A 10,565-nucleotide genomic window follows, 5' to 3' on the forward strand; every position below is an offset into this window, starting at 1 on the left:
GAGAATGATTTACCCCTACAAAAACAGAGAATTGGCTCAGGTAGCCTCATGCAAATTCTCAGCATTTTCACTATACAGTGAGGAATCCATATTAGTTCTCCTGTCTCCAGAAGAGGCAAGGTTGTTGGTATATAGAAATTCAACCTCTGCAGGAAGCCCACAAACTTTGTTGTAAATAACACTTGCAGTACTGTGACTAATACATTCTATTAGAAAAGCATAAAGGGAGGATCCTCCTCCCATATCTAGGAAATACAATTTCCTAGATTTACAGTGTGAAAATGAGACTCAATCCCTTAAAGAATTGTCTAGATCAAAAACTTGTTCAGGTACTTAAGTGACAATCCATGAGAGGTGGAACATTTCAAGTAAGAGAGATAACTATATCAAAGACAAAGAGGAGTTCAATGACCCAGATGATCTTGGTAAAGAGGGTGGTAAAGGCAGCAAATATACCAAACAGGAGTCCAGTGAAAACCCCTCCTATTCCAACTAAAAAGAACTTTCCTACCACAGAAAAATGGCAGTTTGACAAATGGCAGTTCATTGAAAGATTTGGACAGCTTATAGAGTACCTGCATGAAGAAGATATAAGAATTATATCAATCAGAAAAGTCTCCAATTGTGCCCTATTTACCATTCTAATTTTTGTCTTTCTCAACTTTGAAGTTCTTTCAAATCTCCAGCCTTTCCCAACATAAATTTTCCCTACAACAAGAGATATTTCTACAGATCACACTCAAACTATGCATGATTTTGTTTAAAATTTTTCTAATGGGCTGTGTGTATGACTTTCATGGGTAAGATACTTATCTGGCATGACTATAAATACCATGGCCTCCAGAAGATTTATCTCAGTTTTGAACTAAGAAATAGATAGGTGGTTAATATAGTAGCATGAAGCATTGTCACTTTCTAAAATATACTAGTGATGGTTAAATCATATTCTCTCAATTTGTAAACTTGTTTCAAGGAAATGCTTTTTATTATGGATCTCAAGTTCCTGTGATTTGTGTGGAAATTGTGAAACTAAAGGATTCCCTCCATCCTTTCCCCTTTCTCAAGTAATACTAAGACATACTTGTTCAATCAATTCAATTCCTACCTAAATTTCTGGGGTGAGCTTAAAGGAAATTAATTCATTACCTAGAAAGCCCATGCCAAAGATACTTACAACAGTAACAGTGTCATTAACAAGAGATTCTCCAAATACCAAAATATGAAGCTTCTTATTCACACGTATTTCTTCAAATAGAGAGTGCAGCCACAGGATCTATGGCCACAATCAAGCAACCAAACCAATGTTTATGAAGAAAGGACACATCTTGAATGTTGAAGTACTTCACCTGACACAGACCATAGAGAGAAAGACCTACTCTAAATTCATTCCAAATAATTCCAACTACAGCATACAACAGAATGGTTCCTATGTTCTTAAAAAAGCGCCAACTGGGCATAAAATACCCTGCATCAAGGACTATTGGTAGAAGTAAGTACAGGAAAAATATGTCACTGTCAATTATTGGTGGGGATTTGTTATTTAAACTATAAATTAGTCATCCCATAATGAAACCTACACATATCAAGAGGCAGCTTTCAGGTACATCTTCTTGTAGAGGTGAAATCCTAGAAAAGTATCATAACATCTTCATTATTCATCACCTCTATATGTCATCCTTTTTGTCAAGCCCCATGATTTCAGCAAAATAACTTCTCAGTCACTTCACATTTTCCATTTAATAATAGTGTAATAATACATAGGCATGAATGGAGGCTTTTGTTTCTATAATGGAAAGATATTTACTAATAGAGTAAAAGGGTTCACAGTTAACAGCAAGATGATTATTTATGTGCCCACAGAATCATTTTCAAATATGGGTGCATATTTTAAAGTGGAAGCAATGTATGTATAAGCTGGAAGTATTTTTTGGTTTTCTTTCAATGATAGTGACATACATCACCTTTTACCCTAAAAACTATATATCTTTGAACCATAATTCAAATATCTTCTTTGAGTAATAAGAGCCCAAAAAGTTATAAGTAATCACAATTGATTCTTCACTGATAAGAAATTTTAACTATTTATAATGAAATTGAGGTCAGAGAAGCAAGGTGACTTCTTATGGTTACAGTTACACAGTAAAAATGTGACAGAAAAGGAATAACAACCCATTCTGATTCCCTGACTCTAAGCCATGGGGTCACTTGGGTGGTTTGACAGAATTCATGCTACTGAGATTAATTCCCTTAGGAAATCTATAACAGTTGTAACTCAGGGTGATCATACAGGCTAAATAATTAAAACAATGACCAAAACACTCAGGTCATTTAGTTTTTAGAGTAGATTTAGTAAAATTTAGCTCTTCTACCTTTTAATATTATGCCTTCTCCCATTCCTTGAACAACACTCTTTGTAGTCTAAACCTGCTGGACCTATTTCCATCTTCTGCTGGGAGACCACCAGCATTCAAACATAATTACTGGAAAGTAGGGCTTGATCTGTAAAGAAAATGTCTCCTTCTGGCAGAAAAGAGGAAGCAAATGTTCCAACTTTCTAGTCTCTGCTCTCTTAAGTAAAGGGTGCCTTTCTTAACATCTAGAAAATCTCTCCAACTCCCTCTGTTAAATAACCCCACAAAAGGATGGTGGCTAGAGGGAGGAAGCAGAAAATGAGCCTCCTATAGTGAAATCTTGGAGAAACGCTGGAGACACACTTTGCAGGCATAATCACTGAGAAGAGGCATCACTTTGACCCCTTCACACCTCCAACCAGTGCAGAGAATCTCCACTTCATGTTAAATGGAGAAACCAGGAGGGCCCCCGGGCCGCCATTCACCGGTGCCCAGACGGCTTGGGAAGACGCAGACCAGGTGAGCTTTGCAGTACCATGGTACTCCCACAGACAAGCCTGGGCCAGAGCAGCATAGCCCCCTGGACAGACTGACCTCCACCCGGGAAAAAAAGAGAAACTGAGTAATAAGCAATAAGAATGATAAAGACACCCAGGAAAGAGGGTGGGGCACCCTGAGCACTGAAGATTGGGGGAAGGGAATCCTTCCCAGGACTGTAAATAAACAAGCCGGTCTGGCCAGAGAGCCTCTGGCGGGAGCGGGGGCGCATGCCCAGCAACCAGGAGCGGGAAAGCTTGTGAGAGTGGTGGAGGGAGAAAACTCCACAGGAGAGGAGGGAAGACCCACTTCCCACGAGAGCTGTAAACAAACATGGCGGCTGGCAGGAGCAGCAGTACCGTACAGTAATCAGGAGCAGGAAAGCCTGTGAAAGCGGAGGTGGGAGGAGAACTGCACAGGAGAGGGGGGAAGACCACCTCCCACATGAACTGTAAATAAACATGCATGCCTGAGAATGCAGGTGCAATGAAACCTTTCCCAGTGCTTGGAAAGAGGAAAGCTTGTAGCAGAGGCTCACGCAAGGGAGAAATCTGAGCAAACAAAGCCTGCAGGGCCAGGTGAGTGCTAAGCTCACCCCTGAGATCTGCATAAACAATGCCTCCAGCAACAGCAGGCTAACAGCAGCAAGCAGGCAAGCCATAGTTGCAGATACCATTCTCAGAACTGTCTCTAGACTCTTTTTTTTTTCTTTCTTTCTCTCCCTACCTTTGATGAGAGAACAACTGAATTACAACTGCAAGCTAAAAAATGTAGTGAAACTGTATTCCATTTGAACTTGGGACACATGGTGGGTTTTTTTTGTGCATGTGTGTGTAGTTTTGTTCTACTTTATGAGTCCCCTTTGATGAGACAACTACAGAACAACATCTGAGGCACCATCTCCAGGATTGGAGACTGAGATGGACACCCAAATTATTAAGACTGAAACTTCATTGAATTTGAAATTGGAGGTTTTTTGGTTTTTTGGCTTTTGGGTTTTTTTAAATTTTGTATTTGGACAGCCAAATTATTAAGACTGAAACTTCATTGCATTTGAACTTGGAGGTTTTTGGGTTTTTTGGGTTTTTTTAATTTTCTATTTTTTCATTTTATTTTAATACATTTTTATATATAGATTTTACTTTCATTTACTTATTTTTTATTTTTATTCTTATCTTTTTTTTGATTTTCAATCCTCTCTCTGTCTCTCTAATGTCTGTTCAGCTTACTGTCCAATTAATACACTAAAGAACCCTGTTTATACCTTTGAAACCTTCTTGTCTGATACCTTGCTCTGTTTTCTCCCTCCAGTATGTGTATTTGTTTGTCCTTATTCTTTAACTTCTTGCTTTCCATCTCAGCTCACTCTTCCATTCTAAATATTACCATTGTTATTATTACAAGCTAGAAAATACTTAATTGCACAAAGTACAGGGACAGTAACAACACCAAAGACAATGACGGGAAGACGGAAGAAATAGGGAAACTAGTTTCCCCACAGCAAAAAATTAGTACAGGAACCAGAGGGTAATGAAGAAAACAGGTACTCAGATCCAGACTCCAACAAAATGAAGATAAACTATGCCAAAGGACCCAGTGAAGCCCACTAGAATACTTTAAAAGAAGACATATTACTGGTACTCAATGAGAATTTTATAGAGATGATACTGGATAGGGTCAACCAAACTGTACAGGAGACACTCAAGAAATTCCATGACAACAAAAATAGAGAATTTGAAAAAGCAAAAGAAGAAATAAAGGAAACCATAGAAACACTGTATAAACACCAAAGTGAAAGAGAGAACACAATGAATAAACAGATGAATGAACTCAGGACAAAAATAGGCAACATTATAGAGGAAAACAGCCAGGATATGGAAAACCTCAGAAAAAAGAAAGAAACAGAATTGCAAAACAAAACAGAAGGCAATCCAGCAGAATAGAACAAACAGAAGACAGAATCTCAGAACTTGAAGATGAAATGGTAATTAAAGGAAAAATTGAAGAACTATTAATTAAACAACTCAGGACCTGTGAAAAGAAAATGCAAGAAACACTGACTCCATCAAAAGACCAAACTTGAGAATCATGGGCATCGAAGAAGGAGAAGAGGTGAAAGTGAAGGGAATGTGTAATATATTTAACAAAATAATAACGGAAAATTTCTGAAATCTAGAGAAAGATATTACATACAGATGCAAGAGGCCTCCAGGACACCAAACAGACCAGATCAAAATAGAACTACCCCATGACATATCATCATTAAAACAACAAGTTCAGAAACTAAGGAAAGAATATTGAAGGCTGTAAGAGAGAAAAAACAAGTAACATACAAAGGTAAACCCATCAAAATCACAGCAGACTTCTCAACAGAAGCATTAAAAGCAAGAAGAGCATGGGGTGAAATTTTCCAGGCACTGAATGAAAATAACTTCAACCCCAGGATACTCTACCCAGCAAAGCTATCATTCAAAATAGATGGAGCAATAAAAGTCTTCCATGATAAGCAGAAACTAAAACAATATGTGACCACAAAGCCACCATTACAAAAGATTCTGCAAGGGATCCTGCACACAGAAAGTGACACCCAACTTAACCGTGAAAAGGCAGGCAGCACCAAACCACAGGAAAAGAAAAAGCAAGACAGTAGAGAGTAACCTCAACTTAGGTATACACAATCAAACCTTCAAACTAAGACAACTAAATGACAGGAATCACCACATACTTAACAGTACTAATGCTTAATGTTAATGGACTTAATTCACCCATCAAAAGGCACCACTTGACGAAATGGATTAAAAAGGAAGATCCTACAATTTGTTGCTTACAGAAGACCCATCTCACTGACAGAAATAAGCATAGCCTTAGGATGAAAGGCTGGAATATTTACCAAGCCAATGGCCCCCGAAAACAGGCAGGAATAGAAATACTTATCTCTGACAAAGTAAACTTCAAACCTACATTGATCAAATGAGATAAAGAAGGACATTCCATACTAATAAAAGAGGAAATAGACCAAAAGGAAATAATAATTATTAACCTGTAGGCACCCAATGTCAATGCACACAATTTCGTCAAACATAACCTGAAAGACCTAAAAGCAAATATAAACACCAACACAGTGGTTGTGGGAGACTTTAACACTCCATTATCATCAATAGATAGGTCATCCAAACAAAATATCAATAAAGAAATCCAAGATCTAAAATATGCAATAGACCAAATGGACCTAGTTGATGTATACAGAACATTACATCCAACTTCTGCATAATATACATTCTTCTCAGCAGCCCATGGAACCTTCTCCAAAATAGATCATATCCTAGGGCACAAAGCAAGCCTCAGCAAATATAAGAAAATAGAAATAATACTGTGCATACTATCTGATCACAATGCAGTAAAAGTAGAACTCAACAACAAAAGTAAAGACAAAAAATATGCAAATAGCTGGAAACTAAATAACTCATTACTTAATGAAAAATGTATCATCAATGAAATAAAAGAGGAAATTAAAAAGTTCCTGGAAGTCAATGAAAATGAAAACACAACCTACCGGAACCTATGGGACACAGCAAAGGCAGTCTTGAGAGGAAAGTTTATAGCCATGAGTGCATATATTAAAAACACTGAAAGATCCCAAATCAATGACCTAATGATACATCTTAAACTCCTACAAAAACAAGAACAAGCAAATCCCAAAACAAATAGAAGGAGAGATATAATAAAAATAAGAGCTGAAATCAATGAAATAGAAACCAAAAAAACCATACAAAGAATTAATGAAACAAAAAGTTGGTTCTTTGAAAAAATAAACAAGATTGATAGACCCCTGGCAAACCTGACTAAAATGATGAGAGAAAAAAGCCAAATTAGTAGAATCAGGAATTCAAAAGGGGAGATAACAACAAACACCATGGAAGTCCAGGAAATCATCAGAGACTACTTTGAGAAACTATATTCAAATAAATTTGAAAATCTTAAAGAAATGAACAGCTTTCTAGATACATATGGCCATCCAAAAATGAACCAAGAGGAAATCAATCACCTGAATAGATCTATAACACAAAATGAAATTGAAGCAACAATCAAGAGTCTCCCCAAAAGGAAAAGTCCAGGACCTGATGGATTCTCTGCTGAATTCTATCAGACCTTTAAAGAAGAACTGATACCAACCCTCCTTAAACTGTTCCACGAAATAGAAAAGGAAGGAAAACTGCCAAACACATTTTATGAAGCCAGTATTACACTTATCCCAAAACCAGGCAAAGACACCTCCAAAAAGGAGAACTATAGGCCAATCTCCTTAATGAACATTGATGCCAAAATCCTCAACAAAATAATGGCAAACTGAATTCAACAACACACCAAAAAGATTATTCACCATGACCAAGTAGGCTTCATCCCAGGGATGCAGGGGTGGTTCAACATATGAAAATCAATAAATGTAATAAACCACATTAACAGAAGTAAAGAAAAACCACTTGATCATCTCAATAGATGCAGAAAAAGCCTTTGATAAGATCCAACACCATTTCATGATAAAAGCTCTAAGAAAACTAGGAATAGAAGGAAAGTTCCTCAACATTATCAAAGCTATATATGACCAACCTACAGCCAGCATTATACTTAACAGAGAAAAACTGAAACCATTCCCTCTAAAATCAGGAACCAGACAAGGATGCCCACTATCTCCACTCCTATTCAACACAGTATTGGAATTCCTAGCCAGAGCAATAAGGGTAGAAGAAGGAATAAAAGGAATACAAATAGGTGAAGAAACTGTCAAAATATCCCTATTTGCAGACAACATGATCCTATACCTTAAAGACCCAAAAATCTCTACTCAGAAGCTTCTAGACTTCATCAATAGCTACAGCAAGGTAGCAGGATATAAAATCAACATAGAAAAATCATTAGCATTTCTATACACTAACAATGAGCAAACTGAAAAAGAATGTATGAAAACAATTCCATTTACGATAGCCTCAAAAAAAATCAAATACCTAGGTATAAACCTAACAAAAGATGTGAAAGACCTCTACAAGGAAAACTATACACTTCTGAAGAAAGAGATTGAGGAAGACTATAGAAAATGGAGAGATCTCCCATGCTCATGGATTGGTAGAATCAACATAGTAAAAATGTCGATACTCCCCAAAGTAATCTACATGTTTAATGCAGTTCCCATCAAAATTCCAATGACATTCATTAAAGATATCAAAAAATCTACCGTGAAATCTATATGGAAACACAAGAAGCCACGAATAACCAAGGCAATACTCAGTCAAAAGAACAATGCAGGAGGTATCACAATACCTGAGTTCAAACTATATTACAAAGCAGTAGCAATAAAAACAGCATGGTACTGGCACAAAAGCAGACATGAAGACCAGTGGAACAGAATAGAGGATCCAGATATGAAGCCACACAACTATAACCAACTTGTCCTTGACAAAGGAGCTAAAAATATACAATGGAGAAATAGCAGCCTCTTCAACAAAAACTGCTGGGAAAACTGGTTAGCAGTCTGCAAAAAACTGAAACTAGATCCATGTATATCACCCTATACCAAGATTAACTCAAAATGGATCAAGGATCTTAATATCAGACCCCAAACTCTGAAGTTGATACAGGAAAGAGTAGGAAATACTCTGGAGTTAGTAGGTATAGGTAAGAACTTTCTCAACAAAACCCAGCAGCACAGCAACTAAGAGATAGCATAGATAAATGGGACCTCATAAAACTAAAAAGCTTCTGTTCATCAAAAGAAATGGTCTCTAAACTGAAGAGAACACCCACAGAGTGGGACAAAATATTTCCCAGCTATACATCAGACAAAGGACTGATAACCAGAATATATAGGGAATTTAAAAAACTAAATTCTCCCAAAATTAATGAACCAATAAAGAAATGGACAAGTGAACTAAACAGAACTTTCTGAAAAGAAGAAATTCAAATGGCCAAAAAACACATGAAAAAATGCTCACCATCTCTAGCAAGAAAGGAAATGCAAATTAAAACCACACTAAGATTCCACCTCACCGCTGTTAGAATAGCCAACATTAGCAACACCCCCAAAAAGAGGTGTTGGTGAGGATGCGGGGAAAAAGGAACCCTCTTACACTGTTCGTGGGAATGTAAACTAGTAGAACCACTCTGGAAAAAAATTTGGAGGCTACTTAAAAAGCTAGACATTGATCTACCATTTGATCCAGCAATACCACTCTTGGGGATATACCCAAAAGACTGTGAAACAGGTTACTCCAGAAGCACCTGCACACCCATGTTTATTGCAACACTATTCACAATAGCCAAGTTATGGAAACAGACAAGATGCCCCATCACTGACGAATGGATTAAGAAAATGTGGTATCTATACACAATGGAATTTTATGCAGCCATGAAGAAGAATGAAATGTTATCATTCACTGGTAAATGGATAGAATTGGAGAACATCATTCTGAGTGAGGTTAGCCTGGCCCAAAAGACCAAAAATCGTATGTTCTCCCTCATATGTGGACATTAGATCAAGGGCAAACACAAGGGGATTGGACTTTGAGCACATGATAAAAGCTTTAGCACACAAGGGAGGTGTGAGGATAGGTAAGACACCTAAAAAATTAGTTAGTATTTGTTGCCCTTAACACAGAGAAACTAAAGAAGATACCTTAAAAGCAACTGAGGTCCATAGGAAAAGGGGACCAGGAACTAGAGAAAAGGTGAGATCAAAAAGAATTAACCTAGAAGGTAACACACATGCACAGGAAATTAATGTGAGTCATCTCCCTGTATAGCTATCCTTATCTCAACCAGCAAAAACCCTTGTTCCTTCCCATTATGGCTTATACTCTCTCTACAACAAAATTAGAAATAAGGGCAAAATTGTTTCTGCTGGGTATTGAGGGGGTAGGGGGGAGAGGGAGGGGGCGCAGTGGGAGGTAAGGGAGGGGGTGGGGGCAGGGGGGAGAAATGACCCAAGTCTTGTATACACATATGAATAATAAAAAAAAAGATGCATCAACAAAGTAAAAGAATAAATAATAAAATGGGAGGAAAAAAAAGTAACCCCACAAGAGAGAGGCTTGGGCAATCAATCACTCAGTTACCTATCATTGCAAGAGAGGTTAACATCCAGAGTATGATCTCAAAAGGGACACGCACATGATGGTAATCCAGGGAAAAGAAGAGTGTATGAGCAGGAACCAGTAAGCCATTATCCCATGTTCCTTCAGGTTCCCAGCTGCCATGGTCTATCTGCAGGTCCTGATAGTGCTGCATATTAACTTCAGAGGTTCCCAGGAGCAGGAAAAGGAGCTGCCAGAGCAACAGAGGCAACAGGAGCCCTCTCCCACAGGACATAACCAGCTGTGCCAGATGAATTAGCTCCCAGCCACAGATGCTTTCAAATGCAGTTTGCTATTCCTAACCCTTCGACCTGCTAGCTAACATGTAATAGAACAATGGACACTCCAGCAGCTCTCTGGAGTGCATGCACAGAAATGATAGGTTCTTATGCCCTGGAATGAGATCAGAGCCAGGAGCCAGCAAAAAGATGGAGCTGGAAAAATCCATTGATTCACATGGATTTTAGCCTCAGTCCTAATTATCAAGCAAGGGAAACCACTGGGAACTGGATTATGGCCACTTATCGATCTATTTCCTTACTGCAAAGATTCT

The 10,565-nt window shown here is 37.9% G+C and overlaps 1 pseudogene; it reads right to left on the reverse strand.

Moving 5' to 3' along the window:
• Nucleotides 1-308: 308 nt before the first annotated feature.
• LOC141419455 (sodium/hydrogen exchanger 2-like) lies at nt 309-10,247 on the reverse strand (annotated as a pseudogene).
• Nucleotides 10,248-10,565: the final 318 nt, after the last annotated feature.

This window comes from Castor canadensis, chromosome X, assembly GCF_047511655.1.
Source record: "Castor canadensis chromosome X, mCasCan1.hap1v2, whole genome shotgun sequence".
NCBI lineage: Eukaryota > Metazoa > Chordata > Mammalia > Rodentia > Castoridae > Castor > Castor canadensis.